At 40.0% G+C, this 18,772-nt stretch overlaps 2 long non-coding RNA genes across 4 annotated transcripts in view; one reads left to right on the top strand and one right to left on the bottom strand.

The window, feature by feature from the left end:
• Positions 1–213: 213 nt before the first annotated feature.
• Positions 214–3,098, bottom strand: LOC109395390 (uncharacterized). Of its 2 annotated transcripts, none has more exons than XR_002126644.1 (3): positions 3,004–3,098; positions 1,096–1,289; positions 214–846 (listed from the first exon to the last, which is right to left on the bottom strand). It is a non-coding gene; the product is annotated as an uncharacterized LOC109395390 (long non-coding RNA). The 2 variants fall into 2 exon arrangements; XR_002126643.1 differs by lacking the exon at positions 3,004–3,098 and adding an exon at positions 1,918–2,101.
• Positions 3,099–3,236: 138 nt separating this feature from the next.
• LOC109395389 (uncharacterized) overlaps positions 3,237–18,772 on the top strand; it is a 62,041-nt gene continuing 46,505 nt past the window's right edge. For both annotated transcript variants that reach the window (XR_002126642.1, XR_002126641.1), the window contains exon 1: positions 3,237–3,408. This is a non-coding gene — a long non-coding RNA (uncharacterized LOC109395389). The remainder of the gene's footprint in view (positions 3,409–18,772) is intronic.

The raw sequence follows: 18,772 nt of genomic DNA, 5'->3' as shown, positions 1-18,772 counted from the left end.
CCTGAATGCCTAAGTGGCAGACAAACGCTGAACCTGAAGAGATTGCCCAGGCGGCACAGTGTTGAAACCATGTCCAGCTGGGTGGTGTTAATGGTAGTGAGAGGAAGGTGGGGTGGGGGTGGGGGGGGTGAGGCAGAGCGAGAAGGAGAGAAAACAGACGTAATTAGAAAATTTGGGCTCTAGACATTTTCCTCCCCCTCCTTCCTGCTTTATTTTATGTCCCCTGAGCTAGACGCCAAGCTGGCACACATGTTTTCAGAAATGAATAGGACACTTGAAAGTTACAGAATTAAATTGACACTCTTGGTGACCGAGGTTGCTGGTGCCTGCTCTCTCACAGATGCCCTCTGAGAGAGGCGCCTCCTCTGGGCACAGCTCGTCTCGCCCACCATGCCTTGGAAGCTAGCAGATGCCTGAAGAGAGCATGACCGGGGCTGTGCCTGGGGAGTGAGTCTTCTCTTTAAAGCATTCTTCCATGTTTATACAAGTCCATTAAGAAGATTCCACTCAAAATGAGTACTTGCTAAAACCTTTTAAGAACAACTGTCTATATTCCTTAATTAGCACAAGAGAACTTGAAATAAAATGTTTACACCCTGTTATTATTTTTTTTGTCTTTTTCTTTCTTTTTCTTTTTACAGAGAACAAGGTTGTCCTTTAATGCCAGGCTTTCCTTGCGTGCCCAGTTTTTTAATTGGACCACTCCCTGCACTTCAGGTCTTTGGCTGCAAGACCATGTGAGTGGAGGAAGTTGGGGGTGTCTCCTCCTCAGCCAGGCTAAGCAGACAGCCAGACATTGTAGTAATGCTGCTCAAGTAGAGAGTGAAAGGAATCACACACAGCCACCTTCGGAAGCAGAGAACAGGAGCCAAAGGTTACACACCTGAGTTTTGAAGAGAATTATGGCTAATTTGGAAAATTATCATGTATGGAAGGTTCTAGAAATCTAGGTCTTTTTCCCCCCACACATTAAATAAAGTTTGAAGTAAGTTGAGCTTTGTCATAACCAAGATGTTTCTACCTTTTACCTGTTGAGAGTTGACCTATACTCCAAAATGAGATATAGAAAACATAGGTGTTTCTTGGCATACCTACCAGGATGTAGGAAAGGGCTTTGCACTTTATTCGCAAGTTGCAGAACACTAACTTTGGAGCCTGTTTCTTCTTTCTTTCTGGGCAGATGCAAACTCTTGTCAGCAAGATCTCCTGTCTGCACTATCCTCCCTCCTTCCTCTTTTATCTTCATGTTACCCTGCTTTTGCCCTTTCTTCTCTGGAAGGTCCAGAGTTCTGCAGAGAAGAGAGAAAAGGGAGGAAATGGTCAAGGGTCAAGTTTCATGGAAGAAAAAAGACTTTAGCAAGAACAGCTTTGGCCTAGGTCACCACACTGCGTTACCGCCCTCGTGCAGGGCAGCAATTAATTTCAATCCCCTCAGTTCTGTGAAATGAAAACATTTGGGTAGATGTTTAAAAAGCTCCTTCTAGGCTTTTCTTCAATCAACATGAGTCCCAGCTTCTTTTATTCACCGTTCCTTAACAATACAAAAAGTTGGCATCCTCAGCTACTTGAGGTTGCTGGGCGCTCAGTGGACGTGGACATTTAACACCCAATATTGTCTGTTAACATCACTTCGTGAGACCATTTGGGAAGGACCTTCACATTTCAAACAAAATATCTGAGTTCATCAGGTCTCATGCAAAAGACCTGGGTGGAGCTGTCTGTGTGTAGGTAGATTAGCGCTGCAGCTTAATAGAAAGTAGGAACCATTCTAGATGCTTAAAAAATAAGTCAACATGGGTGACCCTTGAAGACATGCTAAATAAAATAAGCCAGACACAAAAGGATGAATATTGTGTGATTCCATTTACACGAGGTACCCAGAAGGCAAATTTAGAGACAGAGTAGAATGGTTGTTACCAGAGGGTGGGCGGAGGAGAACAGGTGTTGCCTTGCAGCTGCCGCTCGAATGCTCCTGCGCACTGATCGTTTGAAGACATAAGGAAGTGTCTTGGAATGCTGAGACCCGAGGGAATGATCTCAGTAAAACTTCCATATCCGGTGGTCTGGGAATGCTGAGGCCATCCCGGGGATCATACATATGTGTGAAAGCACAACTAGTGCTTGATCACAATGAGTTTTGGTGAAGCAGCTGCCGGTCTAATCGAATCAATTAACTGGGCATAGATATTCAAATTGACTTCTTTGTGACCGTTGTAAATAAAAGTTATTCACCCACCAGGATCAGGGTTTGCTCTCTCTGTCTGCAGAGACGAGACCCCTGGCCCGCGGAAACTCTATTTTGACTCTTGTGATTTCTTAACCTGTCGCCGCCCCTCCTCGAGCTTCCCAGCCCTTGTCACGCGGGACGTGATATCTGGCGCCTTAACGTGGGACCTCGAAGAGGGAGAGTGAGATTCCTAGTCTAAGAATAAAGGTTTAACGGCGATAGGGCCCGAGGGAGGAGTCGCAGCAACTACCAGATAAAGAGGTAGGGAATATCCCAGGGAATTTAACCAGGGCAAACGGGAATTTACTAAAAAACTTCTGTGTGAAAGAGTGTGAATGTGTGAGTGATTGATTACAGCTTCACGGTGTTAACCACGAAGCTTGAGTGGGCCCCCACCTGCGGTTCCGTAGTCGCGTGGAAAACGGCATAAGGGCAATTTGGCTGAAAAGTCAGCCTGGCCTGGGGCTTGCACAGGCACGCCTTTGTCAAGACGGACTGAAATTCTCGCGAGGGAAGCGGCCAGAGGGGCATCTGAATGAAATTTGAGTGATAAGGCTTACTTTATTCTTGTTACTAACATGGGAAACGCTGAGAGCCAAGACAGACCTTATATTTATCTGCTCAAACAGCTTCTTAAAGCTGGGGAGCTCGAATTTCAGACCAGAGATTAGAAGAGCTCTTAAGGGTGATTGCAACTTATTGTTCCTGGTCACTTAATTTAGGAATAGTAGACTTGAAAGCATGGGAGGAAATCGGTGATGAACTCTGTGACGTACAGTATTTAGGCGTTCCTCTCCCGGCAACAATTTGGATGACTTGGCGGATAGTCCGGTCAGTTTTAGAGCCTTTACAAACAGACGTGCAAGGTGGAGAGGAGGACGAGGCAGAAGGCTATAATTTGCCTTCAGTCCGTTTAGTTCCGCCTCCGCCGCCGCCAGCTATGGCGAGGGAGAGGGGACACTCCAGGCGCAGGAGGAAAGTGTTCATCCTTTCCTCCCCGCTGCTCGCCCCCTCCCCCTCCTAGGAGAGATTCACAGACGCAGCTTTCCGCAGTAGAAAGAGCCATCCAGCAGGCGTGTCTGGAGGGCGATTTGGAAGCTTTTGCTTTTCCTGTTAGACTTCATGAGCGTGTTGCTCCTGGTACAGATCCTCGAAACCCAAACGGGGTTTATGAACCTCAGGTATGAGGCTTTTCCTTTTAAGATATTGAAAGAATTAAAACTTGCTGTAATTCAGTACAGTCCTACTTCGCCATTCACCCTAGGCATAATTCGTAATTTGGCTGATGGAAATCGTTTAATTCCTATAGATTGGCGTACAATGGCTCAGACATGCCTTTCGCCAGCTTAATTTTTACAATTTAAAACTTGGTGGACAGATGGAGCGGAAACCCAGAGTAGATACAACCAGTCACCTAATATTGCTATTTCTCAAGATGAGCTCCTAGGGACGAATAACTGGGAAAGCACTTGGAATCAGCTAGTTATGGATGATCAGACTATAGCTCAAAAAGGATTTGCTTAAATGCATGGGAAAAAATAGAAACAGATGGTCAGACTCCCAAGTCTTTTCAAAAAATCCTGCAAGGTCCAACTGAATCCTATACAGAATTTGTAGCCCGCTTGCAAGATGCAATAAGGAAGCAGGTAACTAATTTGCAAGCAGCTGAAATCATTCAACAAATCCTTGCCTTTGATAATGCAAATGATGATTGTAAAAAGGCTATTGGGCCAATGAAAGGAAAGACGGATCTGTCAGGTTATATTCGCTTATGTCAAGGAGTAAGAACAGAGCAATGTAAGGCTGTAATGTTAGCTCAGGCAATGGCAGGAATAGAAATCGGACAGAATAAATTCCCAGGAAGTTGTTATAATTGTGGGAAATCTGATCATACAAGAAATGGGGAGTTGGAGTTTAATGGGGACAGAATTTCAGTTTAGGAAGATAAAGTTCTGGAGTGATGGTGGTGATGATTACACACAATGTGAATGTACTAAATGTCACAGAACTACACTTAAAAATGGTAAATGGTTGGAGTGTGACCGGGTAACTCAGTTGGTTAGATCATGGTGCTGATAAGCTGATAATACAAAGGTTGCTGGTTCGATCCCCGCATGGGTCACTGTGAGCTGTGCCCTTTCTAAAAGAGGCAACTATGCCAATGTAGCATGAAAGCAATGTGTAACCAATGAGCATGGATGTTTCCCAATAAAAGTAAAAAAAAAAAAAAGTAAATGGTTAAAATGGTAAATTTTATGGTACATATATATAAAATATGTATTTTATATATATCCATAGTTAAAAGAAAATAAATGTATAAGTCAAAAGGATTCTTATGGTTTACTTATGACTATATGTTTGTTAAAAAATTAAATACAGAGAAGTATAAAAATCAAATTAAAATAATACAGTATTCACCAGCCAGATTTAGCTACAATTATGATTTCTATACAATCTTTTTCCTTTGCATCTATTTATGGATGTAATGCATAAAAGCTCAAATCTTTGAGTTCAGACTGTATAAGCAGTTTGTTCATTTTATTTTTTTCATTTATGAGCATTTTCCAAGTGATTAAAATTTATTCGGGAGCATAATTGTGATGGTTACATACTAGTTCAGGCACGCTGTAATTTATTCAGGCCTCCTTCAGTTTCTGGACATTTAGGTGTTTTCAATTTTTTACTTTTTAAATAACATTAAAGTATTCATCGTAACTCGCTTTTATCTGCCTCTGAAGATTTCCTTAGGACAGCTTCCTGGAAACAATACTAGGGCAGGTTATATATTTGAAAAGCTTTTTACCGTGTGTGTGTGTGTGTGTGTGTGTGTGTGTGTGTGTGTGTGTTTTCAAACTAGTTTCAGAAGCCCTTTACCTGTTCCTTTGGGGATGGTTTGAAGCACCTGTAATCTCATCCTCTTTTGGTTGTTGCTGGCTGAGCGGGCCTCAGGTTCCTGTCTCCTGAAAACTTTCTTTAAGGAAGATATGTTTGAACTCTGGTCATCCCTTAGGCCAAACCTAGATGTCTGAGCAAAAGAGGTCTGTTGGTCAAAACCGAATTAGACAGTGTCTGGGGTTTTGTTAGTATAAACATGGCTCGTATCACACTGAAAAGGTGTGAGGTTACGGTTAAGCTCCCCCACACCCCTACCCCCAGCTCAGCATCCCGGCTTAGTCCTGGCTGCTACTGATTCATTAGACACACTTCCTGCTTTGAAGGCGCTAGGAAAGTGAAACCATGCTGAGCTTCCGTGGCTGCTGGCACACAAGTGGTTAAACGTAGCCTGGGTAACACTGACCTTGGGCTCCTCGGCACACGTGTCACTCACTCCTAAGTAACACACACAGACCCACCCTAGTAGAGAAAACTGGAATCTCTGATCCCCAGGCAATTTTTGGTTTTGGAAGTTCTTGAGGCTTTTCTTTAGAGTCTGCTGACTCTTTCTCAACACCTTTGCCCCACTTGTCCTGCATAACTCCCTTCCACTCTTTAGATCTCAGTTGAAATGTGAGTTTCCCATGGAAGCTTTTGCCACCATCTCAAACTAGCTCAGCACCCCTAATGTGCTTTTTCCCACAGTGCTCTTTAACAAATTATAATACTAATTCAGGTAATCTTTTGATTAGTGTATCATTTCATGTTTTCATTCAATAAATATTTTTTAAGTGCCTCCATGTGCCAGAAACTATACTATTTGCTGAGATTACAGAGGTGAGCCTCCTTTCCTTGTTCAGCTTATAGTCCAGGGGGAAATAAACAAATAAAAATTGGGTTACAATTTTCAATGTGTTGTAAAGAGAATGAAGCAGGTCCCATGACAAAGATTGGTGGAGGGCCCCAATCAGACAGAGAGATCGTGAAGGCCATCTTAAAGACTGGAAGAGTGATAGGAGCCTCTTATGCCAAGAACCAAGAAGAAAGAGGGAAGTATGTGAAGGTATAAAATCTGGAGTGTTGGGGGAGCTCGAGGAACTGAAAGGCATGGAGAGAGTGTTGTGTGTTAGCAGAGAGGGATACTAGATGGGGGAGAAAATGTGGACAGGGCCAGAGTGGGAAGGAGGAGAGAGACATGGAACCAGCTCAATACGGCTGAGACACACAAAAGTAACCATTGGAGTTGATAATGTAGAGGTCGGTGGTGACCTTAGCAGTGTATTCCAGCAGCAGCTAGATTGCAGTAGGTTGAAGAGAAAATGGGTGGTGAGGAATTATAAAGTGTGTGCATAAGAAGGAAAGTTTGGGCTGTGCAGGGAAATAGAAAAATTGGGTGGATGGAATGAGATAAGAAGGGCCAAGGAAGGGATTGAAGTTGCTTTTCCTGATTTTCTTTTCTTATTTTTATTTTTTATTTTTTTTGGATGGGAGATAGTCAAGCATATTTATGAGCTGTGGGGATGACTCAGTGGGGAGAGAGACAGTTATAATGCTCAGAGAGGCAATAAATAGAGAGCTAAGTCCTTGAGAAGATAAGATGGGATGGTATCCAGAACAGAGATAAAGACTGTTATAGGAGAAGCACCACCTCATCAATTTTTTAACACTTTATTATGAAAATTTTCAAACATATGAAAGTAGAGAGAACATGAAACCCCAGGTACCCATCACTCCAGCTTCAACACATGGCCAGTGGTGTTTTATCTATAATCCTACCTAATTTATTACCCCTTTCCCAGATTTTTTGGGAAACAAATCCAAGACCCACTAACATTTCACCCATAAAGACATGAGTAGTATCCCTAAAAGTCATGGCTTTTAAAAAATCACAACAAAACTCTTGAGGAATAGAGTGAAGAAATAAAATAAAATTGCTATAGTCAAGCTGCGAAATTACTAAAATCAAGGAGGTAGGAGTATGAGGAAATGATTTTATTCTTGTTCTAACTAGCCTGGAAACCTAAACTTTTGAACTTTCCAGTCCTGCATCAATACATCAAATTTCTACATAACCCTGTGATTACCCCTTGAAGGACTAAGGAAAGAATGTTCACATATGCAGACTGCCTGACATTTAGTATTCAGACCATGGGCCATCTAGAGGATTATCACTAGCACCAATCCAGAGGCTAGGAATACTGAACTGATTCTTCTCAAGAATATACTTTTTACTGTAAAAAAGCTCAGCTTTTCTTTCTTCTTTGGAAAATTCTGGGTAATTCCTCATTGTGTTTCCAGTTTGCAAACCCTAAGACCCATAAATAAATCTTTTTTTATTTCTAGTTAAAGCTTTCAGGCTCTTTTTTAGTTCATTCAACACTATAATCAGACTAAAAACTTAGGAATTTCTTAACATCATCAAATATCCAGTCAGTGTTCAAATTTTCCTGATTGTTTATTATATGATATTATTTTTCACAGGAGGCTTCAAATCAAAACCAAAATAAAGTGCACACACAGAATTTGGCTGATATGCTTTTTAAAGTCTCTTTTAATCTATAGGTTCTCCTTCCTTTTCTCCCTTAACATTAGTGAAGAAATGAGGTCTTTGTTTCTATAGAGTTCCTCACATCCTGGATTTTGCTGATTGCATATCCAAGGTGTCATTTAACACAGTCTTTTCTCTCTTTTAAATCCTCTAAACTGTTAGTTCTCATCTTGTATCTAAAGGCTTGTTCAGATTCAGGTCTGATTTTTCCGTTTGTTTGTTTGGAGGGAGGGAGAGGCAAGAACACCTCACAGACAGTGCTGTGTCCTTCTATTGCCCACATCCAGAGGTACCATGATACTTGGTTGTTCTGTGACTTGGGATGTTAAGATTAGTCCATGAGGGGCAGACCGAGTGGCTCAGTTGGTCAGTTCGATTCTCACATGGTCCAGTGAGCTGTGCCCGAGCTGAGCTGATGCTGAGCTGCCAACTGGCAGCAGGATGTCTCAGGTGGTGAGAGCACGTGCTCCTAACAACAAGGTTCCCAGTTGGACTCCCGCATGGGATGGTGGGCTGTGCCTCCCCTCAACTAAGATTGAAGGACAACAACTTGGCTGTTTCCCTTCCCCAATTTCCCAACACTGTTTCCCTCCCCCAATTCCCCAATAAAATCTTTAAAAAAAAAAAAAAGATTAGTCCATGGGTTTGGTGTTGTCATCTTGCTCCACTCACTTATAAGGTTCTTCATCAGCTTTTTTTAATGGTCTTAGCGGTTACTGATGACCACTGCTTAGGTCCATTATTTCATTAGGAGTTACAAAATAATGTTATTATCATCCTATCATTCTGTTACTGGTTGAATAATCCACGCTCCCCCCTCAAAAAAAAAATTTACATGTTGAAACCCTAACCCCCAGTGTCTCAGAGTAGGGCCTTGTTTGGAAATAGGGTTGCTGCAGATGAAATCCATGAAGATGACATCATACTGGAGTGAGGTGAACCTCTTAGCCCATGTGGCTGGTGTCCTTAAAGAATGTTGAAATTTGGACACACACAGGCACACACACACACACAGGGAGAACACCATGTGAAGACTGAAATTATGCTGCTACAAGCCAAGGAACTACCAGAAGCTGGAGAGAAGCCTGCAACAGACCCTTCCCTGTTGCCTTCAGAGGGAGCCCATTCTACTGATACCAATATCTTATACCTCCAGTTTCCAGACTGTGAGACAATAAATTTCTGTTGTGTAAGGTACTCAGATCCTGGTACAGGTACTTTGTTACAGCAGCCCTAGGAAACTAATACACATTTCTTCTGCAGTTCATGATGGGGGTTCTTAAAGAGAGAGGAAAAGACTTTCCCTCATCCTCTTTTCCAAAATTGCAGATTAGGTAAACTCTATGCCTACTGCACTCCAAAATCACACCAAAATTACAAATAATTATAGAATAATCAACCTCAAGAATCATCTGAAGACCAGCTGAACAGAACCCCTATAACTAAGGCTATAAAGAAGAGGCCACATTGAGACTGGTAGGAAGGACAGAGAAGTGAAACGAACTGACACCAAATCCACAGATAGTGGTTGAACACTGGGAGGGACATACGGTGGCAGAGGTCCCCCTGGGAGAGGGAAGTTTCCCAACACCACGCCGGGTTCCCCAGCCCAGGGGTCCTGTGCCAAGAAAAGGAGTTCCCCCAACATCTGGCAGTGAAAATCAGTGAGGACTGTTCATCCGGCCCGGTAAGGCGGAAGGTGGCTGGAAGCCCAGATGTACTCTTAAAGGATTTGTACACAGACTCACTTGCTTGCAAACACTAACCTGGTCTCCAGTGGAGGGGTGGAAACTCGAAAGGCACCAAAGACATACTGGAAAAGACTGAGTTGTGTGGCTTCAGAGTGAGGGCTGGAGGGACAGCAGCCATTGCCCCAGTGCAAAGCCTGCCTCATGTATAACCTATGGGGAAGGCCGCCATCTTTTTTATGTTCAGACCTCCCCAAAGGACCAAATCTGAGACTGCACTGGTCTGGTAAAATCTGTGTGTGCACACCACCTTGGTGACACCCTGGGTCCCCACCCTGCACAAGCTAGTATTGCATCTCCTGGGGCATTCTCAGCTACTGAGCAGGTGTCCCCACCCCACAAGCTAGGGAAGCCTTTTACAGCAGCAGACGGCCTGAGGTGGCCCTGGAAAATTTTGATGGTGGACAGTGAGCCACAACCTGCTTTGCAGCCTCTTTTGGGCAGCTTTCAGACCTGCCACCTGAGGTGAGCAGCTGTTGGCCTCAATGTTCTCAGGGCATTTTTGCAAAATGGTTACAGGCACACTACCAGTGTGAGAACCAAAACTGCATTAACTCTGTAAAAACCACCACCCACACCCCATATCTCCCTGGAACCCTGCCCTGTCCACCTAGAGCTACATTGCCGGGGGCATTTTAGGCACCTGGGTGGCTGGCACTGTCCCACAAGCTGCAGAAGCCTTTTGTAGAAGCAGACAGTCGGCAGCAGCCCGAGGACTTTTGGTGGTGGACAGTGAGCCGTAACTTGAGCCACAGCCTCTCATGGGTGGCTATTGGGAACCTGCAGGCCTAAGGCAAGTGGTGGCTGGCTGCGGTGTTCTCGGGGCATTTTGCAAAGTAGTCATAGGCCAGGCACTGGCGCAAGAACTGAATCTGCATTAGACTTGTAAAACCACTGGCCACACTTCATGGCTCCCTGGAACAACCCCCATCCCTACTCCCCCACACCCCCAAGCTAGAGGTGCATCAATACTGTGTCAACTCTCTCAATACTGTGTCAACCAGCCAAGTTCCCACATCTAAGGAGGCTCTTTTAATGGCTGAGCCTTCCAGGCAGCCAGCAGTGGCAACAGGCCTAGGGGGCCCTGAGCCTTTTGCTAAGCTGCCCCAAGGCAGCCAGCCTTGGTTCACAGAAAAGCTGCCGCCCCCTTGCCTCCAGGTCCAGCAGGCAGCAGCCAACTACATATAGCTTTGTGGCTCTTACCAAGTAGCCACAGGCTGGTCACAGGCAAGACTGAAATTGACCTTCATGGGAGCCCCTCCCAAGAGATATCAGAAACAACATACCCAAAGGCCACCTTCAGACCACACCAGAGCACTACCTGGTTAGCTCCACAAGTGTCACATTCAAGGGGTGGTCTCGATAGGCACAAGAGCTTGCCAGGGAAAATCCCCATCTGAGGGATCCCCACACAATAGCTCATACACTGTGGGAGTAGCCAATCCTCACATTCAGCCAGCCTGGCAGTCAGTCCCACCCACTGACATACCAAAAGCAATTAATGCTCAACTCCAACAGGGGAACACATACAATACACTCAAAGGACATTCCTGGAACACACACACAAAAGATCAGGGAGATGTACCATTGGACCAAACAAAACACACACTACATAAGGCCACCTGGCAAAGACAGAAACATAGGAGACCTACCTAATGCATAAAAGCAAGCACACAGAGGGAGTCAGAATGAAGAAATAAAAAAGTATGTCCCAAACTAAAGAACAGGAGAAACCTGCAGAAATAGAACTAAATGAAATGGAGGCAGCCAACCTATAAGATACAGAGTTCAAAACAATGGTTATAAGAATGCTTAAGGAACTTAGTGAGAATTTCAGCAAAGTGATAGTAAGCATAAAGAAGGACATAGAAACCATAAAAAAAGAATGAGTCAGAAATAAAGAATACAATAACTGAAATGAAGAATACACTAGAAGGAATTAACAGCAGATTAGATAAAGTAGAAGACTGAATCAACAATTTGGAAGACAAGGTAGTAGAAAACACCCAATCAGAACAGCAAAAGGAAAAAAGAATAAAAAGAAAAAAAACCAAAGATAGTTTAAGGGACCTGTGGGACAACATTAAGCATAACAACATTTGCATCATAGGAATACCAGAAGGAGAAGGTAGAAAGCAAGGGACTGAGAACATATTTGAAGTAATAATGACTGAAAATTTCCCTAACATGGGGAAGGGAACAGACATACAAGCCCAGGAAGTGCAGAGGGCCCCCAACAAGATGAACCAAAACAAGCCCACAACAAAACACATCATAATTAAAATGCTGAAGGTTAAAGACAAAGAGAGAATCCTAAAATCAGCAACAAAGACAACTAGTTACTTACAAGGGAGCTTCCATAAGACTGTCAGTTGATTTCTCTACAGAAAATTTGCAGGCCAGAAGGGAGTGGCAGGAAATATTCAAAGTAATGAAATACTAGGGCCTACAAGCAAGACTACTCTACCCAGCAAGGCTATCATTTAAAATTGAAGGAGCGATAAAGAGCTTCCCAGACAAGAAAAAGCTAAAGGAATTCATTACTGCCAAGCCAGTATTACAAGAAATGTTAAAAAGTACTCCTTTAAGCAGAAGAAAGTACACAAACAAACAAACGAAGATCAAAAATATGAATAATAAAATGGCAATAACTATGTACCTATAATAATCACTTCAAATGTAAATGGATTAAATGCTTCAATCAAAAGACATAGGGCAGCTGAATCAATAAGAAAATAAGACCCATGCATATGCTGCCTATAAGAGACTCACTTCAGATCGAGAGACACACATAGGCTGAAAGTAAAAGGATGAAAAAAGATATTTCATGCAAATGGAAATGAGAAAAAAAGCTGAAGTAGCAATACTTATATCAGATAAAGTAGACTTTAAAAAGAAGATTATAATAAGAGACAAAAAAGGGACATTACATAATAACAAAGAGATAAGTCCAACAGGAGGACATCACCCTAGTAAATATTTATGTACCCAACATAGGACCACCTAAATATATAAAACAAACATTGACTGACATATAAAACAAACATTGACTGACATAAAGGCAGAAATCAGCAGGATCACAACCATAGTAGGGGACTTTTAACACCCTCCAACACAAATGGACAGATCCTTCAGACAGAAAATCAATCCTGAAACAGCACCCCTAAATAACTCACTAGACCAGATGGATTTAATTGATGTTTTTAGAGCATTTCACACCAAAGCAGCAGAATATATATTCTTTTCAAGTGCATATGGAACATTTGCCAAGATAGAACACGTGTTAGGCCATAAAACACGTGTCAATAAATTTAAGAAGTTTGAAATCACATCAAACATCTTTTCTGACCACAATGGTATAAAACTAGAAATCACTTATAAGAGAAAAACTGAAAAACACACAAATACAGGGAGGCTGAATAACATGCTGCTAAATAGCGACTGGGTCAACAATGAGATCAAGGAAGAAATCAAAAGTTATCTCAAGACAAACAAAAATGAAAACACAGCAACCCAAAATCTATGAGACACAGTGAAAGCAGTCCTAAGAGGAAAATTCATAGCAATATAAGCCTACCTCAAGAAACAAGAAAAATCTGAAATAAACAGTCTAACTTTACACCTAGGGGAACTGGACAAAGAACAGCAAACAAAGCCCAAAGTGAGTACAAGGAAAGAAATAATAAAGATCAGAGCAGAAATAAAAGAAATAGAGACTAAAAAACAACTATGAAGATCAATGAAACCAAGAGCTGGTTTTTTGTAAAAATAACCAAAATTGACAGACTCATCAAGAAAAAAAAAAAGAGGACCCAAATAAATAAAATCAGAAACGAAAGAGAAAAAGTGACAACAGACACCACAGGAATACAAAAAATTTAAGAAAATACTATGAGTAACTATATGCCAACAAATTGGACAATCTGGAAGAAATGGATAAATTCTTAGAAGTATACAATCTTCCAAGGCTGAATCAAGAAGAAACAGAAAATCTGAACAGACTGATTATTACCAATGTAATCAAATCAGTAATCAACAAGCTCCCAAAAAACAAAAGTGCTAAACCAGATGGCTTCGCAGGTAAATTTTACTAAATATTCAAAAAAGAATTAATACCTATTCTCCTTAAATTATTCCAAAATAATTAAGAGGGCAGAAAGGCCCCTAAGTTCATTTTACAAAGCCACCATTACCCTGATTCCAAAACCAGACAAAAACATTACAAAAAAAGAAAACTACAGGCTGATATCCCTAATGAACATAGATGCAAAAATCCTCAACAAAATATTAGGAAACTGAATTTAGCAATACATTAAATAGATCATACACCATGATCAAGTGGGATTCATTCCTGGTATGCAAGTTTGGTTCAATATCTGCAAATCAATTAATGCGATATACCACATAAACAAAATGAAAAACAAAAATTAAATATGGTCATATCAATAAATGCATAAAAAACATTTGACAAAAACCAACATCTATTTATGATAAAAACATTCAGAAAGTGGGAATAAAGAAAATATATCTCAACATAATAAAGGTTATACATGACAAATCCACAGCTAATATCATACTTAATGGGGAAAAGCTAAAAGCATTCGCCTTAAGATCAGGAAAAAGACAAGGATGCCCACTTTCACCGCTTTTATTCAACATAGTACTAGAAGTCCTAGCCATAGCAACCAGACAAGAAAAAGAAATAAAAGGCATCCAAATGAGAAAGGAAGAAGCTAAACTGCCATTATTTGCAGATGACATGATACTATATAGAGAGAACCCCCAAAATTCCACCAAAAGACTATTAGAACTGATAAATGAATTTAGTAGAGGATACAAAATCAATATTCAGAAATCTGTTGCATTTTTATACACCAATAATGAACTATCAGAAAGAGAAATTAAGAAAACAACCCCACTTACAGCTGCATCAAAAAAATAAAATGCTTAAAAATAAATTTAACCAAGGAAGTAAAAGACTTGTACTCAGAAAATTATGAAACATTGAAGAGAGAAATTAAAGATGCAAATAAATGGAAACATATACCATGCTCATGGATAGAAAGAATTAATATAGTTAAAATGTCCATACTACCCAAAGCAATCTATAGATTCAGTGCAATCCCTATCAAAATACCAATGGCATTTTTCACACCACTAGAACAAATAATTCTAAAATTTATATGGACCAATAAAAGGCCCTGAATAGCCATGGTAATCCTGAGAAAGAAGAATAAAGCTGGAGTATCATGCTATCTGATATCAAATTATACTACAAGGCCATAGTAATTAATACACCATGATATTGGCATAAAAACAGACACATATGAGTAGATCAATGGAATAGAATAGAGAGTCCATAGGTAAATCCATGCCTATGTGGTCATTGAGTCTATGGCAAAGGAAGCAAGAATTTAAATTGAGGTAGAGACAGCCTATTCAATAAATAGTGCTGGGAAATGTGGACAGCTAACATGCAAAAAAATGAAACTTCTTATGCCATATACAAGAAAAAACTCAAAATGGACTAAAGACTTAAATGTAAGACACAAAATCATAAAACCCCTAGAAGAAAATACAGAAAATAAACTCTCACACATTACCCTTAGTAATAATTTTACTGTTATATCTCCAGGAGTAAGGAAAACAAAAGAAAAAGTAAACAAATAAAAAATTTCTTCACAGCATCAGAAACCATCAACAAAATGAAAAGACATCCCTACTGAACGGGAGAAGGTATTTTCCAATGATACATCTGATAAGGGGTTAATATTCAAAATTTATAAAAAAACTGCTACTACTCAACACCAAATAAAAAAAATCCAATTAAAAAATGGCAGAGGACTTGAATAGACATTTATCCAAAGAGCCCAATAGAAATATGAAAAGATGCCTAGTGTCACTAATCATCAGAGAAATGCAAATAAAAACTATCATGAGATAATACCTCACTCCTGTTAGAATGGCCATTATCAATAAATCAACAGATAAGTGCTGGTGAGGATGTGGAGAAAAGGGAACCCTCATGCACTGTTGGTGGGATTGCAAATTGGTGCAGCCACCATGGAAAACAGTATGGAGGTTCCTCAAAAAATTAAAAATAGAACTAGTTTATGACCCAGCAATTCCACTCCTGGGTATTTATCCAAAGAAATTCAAAACACGAATTAAAAAAATATATATGTACCCCTAAGTTTACTACAGTGCTATTTGCAATAGCCAAGATATGAAAACAACCAAAATGCCCATCAACAGACAATTGGATGAAGAAATTGTAGTACATTTATACAATGGAGTATTGCTCTGCCATAAAAAGAATGAAATCTTACCATCAGCAAAAACATGGATGGACCTAGAGGGTATTATGTTAAGTGAAATAAGTCAGACTGAGAAAGACAAATACCATATGATCTCACTTATATGTGGAACCTAAAGTATAGACTAAACAAACAAACAAAACAGAAATAGGCTTATAGATACAGAGAACAAACTGATGGTTGCTAGATGGGAGGGGGTTTGGGGAATGGGTGAGAAAGGTGAAGGGATTAGGAAGTACAAATTGGTAGTAACAAAATAGTCACAAGGATGTGAAATACACTATGGAGAATATAGTCAATAATGTTGTAAAGAATATGTAGGGCTTCAGATGAGTACTGAACTTATCGAGGGGATCATTTCATAGATTATATAAATGTCTAACCACTGTGCTGTACACCTGAAACTAACATAAAATAATATTGAATGTCAACTACAATTAAATATATATGAGGTCTGACAACCGTTCGCGAATTCATCCTAGAAAAAGTGCTACATACCTCGTTGTTGAATATCTCTAGAATCACCTTTGAAGTATTCCCCTTGGGAAGCTATGCACCAACACCAGCACCTAGTCCACCCTTCAAAGCAATTTTGGAACTCTTTTTCTGGAATGGCTATCAGGGCTGTCGTATTATCCTTGATGTCCTGAATGTCATAAAAATGTCTTCCTTTCAATATTTCCTTTATCTTTGGGTAAAGATAGAAGCCATTGGGGGCCATATCAGGTGAGTAGGGAAGGTGTTCCAATAGTTATTTATTTACTAGTTAAAAACTCCCTCACAGACAGTGCTGTGTGAGCTGGTGCATTATCATGACACAAGAACCATGAATTGTTAGCAAAAAATTCAGGTCATCTAACTTTTTCACGCAGCCTTTTCAGCACTTGCAAATAGTAAACTTGGTTAACTGTTTGTCCAGTTGGTAAAATTCATAATGAATAACCCCTCTGATATAAAAAAGGTAACAACATCATTGCAACAAGTTTGCAAACTTAATTGTCAGACCTTGTGTTTGTGTGTGTGTGTGTGTGTGTGTGTGTGTATAGAGAAAGAGACAGAGCCAAAAGATGTATACACATTTTAAGAAAGAAAAAAGCTGTATTAAAATAATCCTAATGGTAACCACTTTGAGTACCTCTTACAATTGCAGAAGTCAAACGTGACATATATTCATCTTTTGTTATCGGTATATATTGAGTATTACAATTTTAATGCAGTTTTTTCCTTTCTTAAATGTGTATACATTTTTTTGGCACACTCCGTGTGTGTGTGTGTGTGGTGTGTGTGTGTATATATGTATAGGTATGTGTATAGATATATGTACTTATAGTCACAGGATGTAAAGTACAGCATAGACAATATAGTCAATGGTATTTTAATAGCTATCTACGGTGTCAAAAAAGACTTCCCCTTGTCAAGTAGTTGGTTATTCTGAGGTTCCTATTTATATAGGAAATGCAGGATACATGCTTCGCTCTTTCTTGGATTTACTACATTTTAGAATATTAAATGGTTCCCTAGTATCTTTCAAAGGTGACCAGTGAGGTTTCTAAATTCAGTGTTATTATAAACTATAGATTTAAAAATAATTGATATGTCTCAATCCATCACCATTATTAATCCTTTCGATGTTCAAATTGTCCCACCTTTGGCCAGAGAGACAGTTCCTTCCAGATGACTCGTGAGTTCTTTGGAAAAATTGCCAAGTTTGATGACTTTCTTGGTTGTTAGTTCAGTAAGATGTTCCTGGTTCATCTTGCCCAGACCTGCCATTTCTCCAAGGGCCTCTGGTTCTTTTTAGTGGGAAATTATATTTAGAAGCCACAATCTGGGTGCTAGGGGTACTCATTGCTGTTGATTACTGTTTCTAGACCTTTTCAGTGGACAGAGCTACAAAACATTTTTTAAGAGAAAATGCATCATAAGTTTATAATACTTATTTCTTTTGTGTTGAAAATCTTAGTTCTTAGTCATTAACTTTATTCTAATAAATGATTTGGTTTATCTTACTATCTGTGTCCATATTATCATTTCATTATGCATATGATTAAAATACAGAATAGTTTTATATACATATAATAACTTTAAAATAATAACACCAATACTATTACTAACAATAATACTGTTGGAAATGATATTAAGAAAGAAAAAAGGGAAAATGGTACTCAAGCAAATGAGTCTTGATTTTCTGTTACCCCCAAGTAATGTTGGGACTTCTCCATCTGCTTTTTCTAGGGCCCATGCCACATGCCCACTAGTCTGTAAGCTCCCAGAGGAAAGGTCTACATGTTTCTTGTTCATCATTGCAATTGCCTTGCTGGGCACATAGAAGAACCTCAATTAAAAATCACAGAATGGCCAAACAAATGAAGCATTCCATGTCCTTTATAGTTCTTCCCTGGGCAAATTTAATTATTTCCACTAGATAGGATTCTTTCAAAGAGACCTTTACATAGACTACGATGATTCTTTGATAACAATAGCTGTGCTAACCTGCTGTTATTCTGTGGTACCGTGTACCTCTGGTTGTCACTCAGTGTTCTTTGAAAAACTCATAATTTCCATGTGATAATATTCTACAAGAAAGATGAGTATCACTCCTTTCTACATACCAAGGAGCTGAATCACCAGGGGCTGAATCATTCCATCAAGGTCACTAATGGAGTGGGAAGAATCTGGCTGTTTAGGAGCCTCATTTTGGGCTTGTTCACCAACTTCCTGAGAACTCTGTGCTTTTAGAATCATACTATTTGCTCTTCCAAAAATGCAGCATTGCAGATTGAGAAAGCTGACCAATTCCAGTGAAAGCTAAAGTATATCTACATTTTTGTTCCTGGAAAAATGCATTGCCGGGTGTTCTATTAAAAGATAAGATTATCATTATTATTTTTTATTTTTATTTTAACAGCTTTATAAGGATATAATTTATTTATTGTGAAATAAACCTTTTTTTAAATTAGTTTCAGCTGTACCACACAGTGCAAGAGTTACCCCTCAAAGTGACAACCCCCCTCCCCTAATCTGCCACCCCACTTCCCCCCTTATATGATATATATAT

This window comes from Hipposideros armiger, unplaced genomic scaffold (genome assembly GCF_001890085.2).
Source record: "Hipposideros armiger isolate ML-2016 unplaced genomic scaffold, ASM189008v1 scaffold_467, whole genome shotgun sequence".
NCBI classification, from domain to species: Eukaryota; Metazoa; Chordata; class Mammalia; order Chiroptera; family Hipposideridae; genus Hipposideros; species Hipposideros armiger.
The sequence above is the reverse complement of the archived record's forward strand: the minus strand, read 5'-3'. Positions and strand labels throughout refer to the sequence as shown.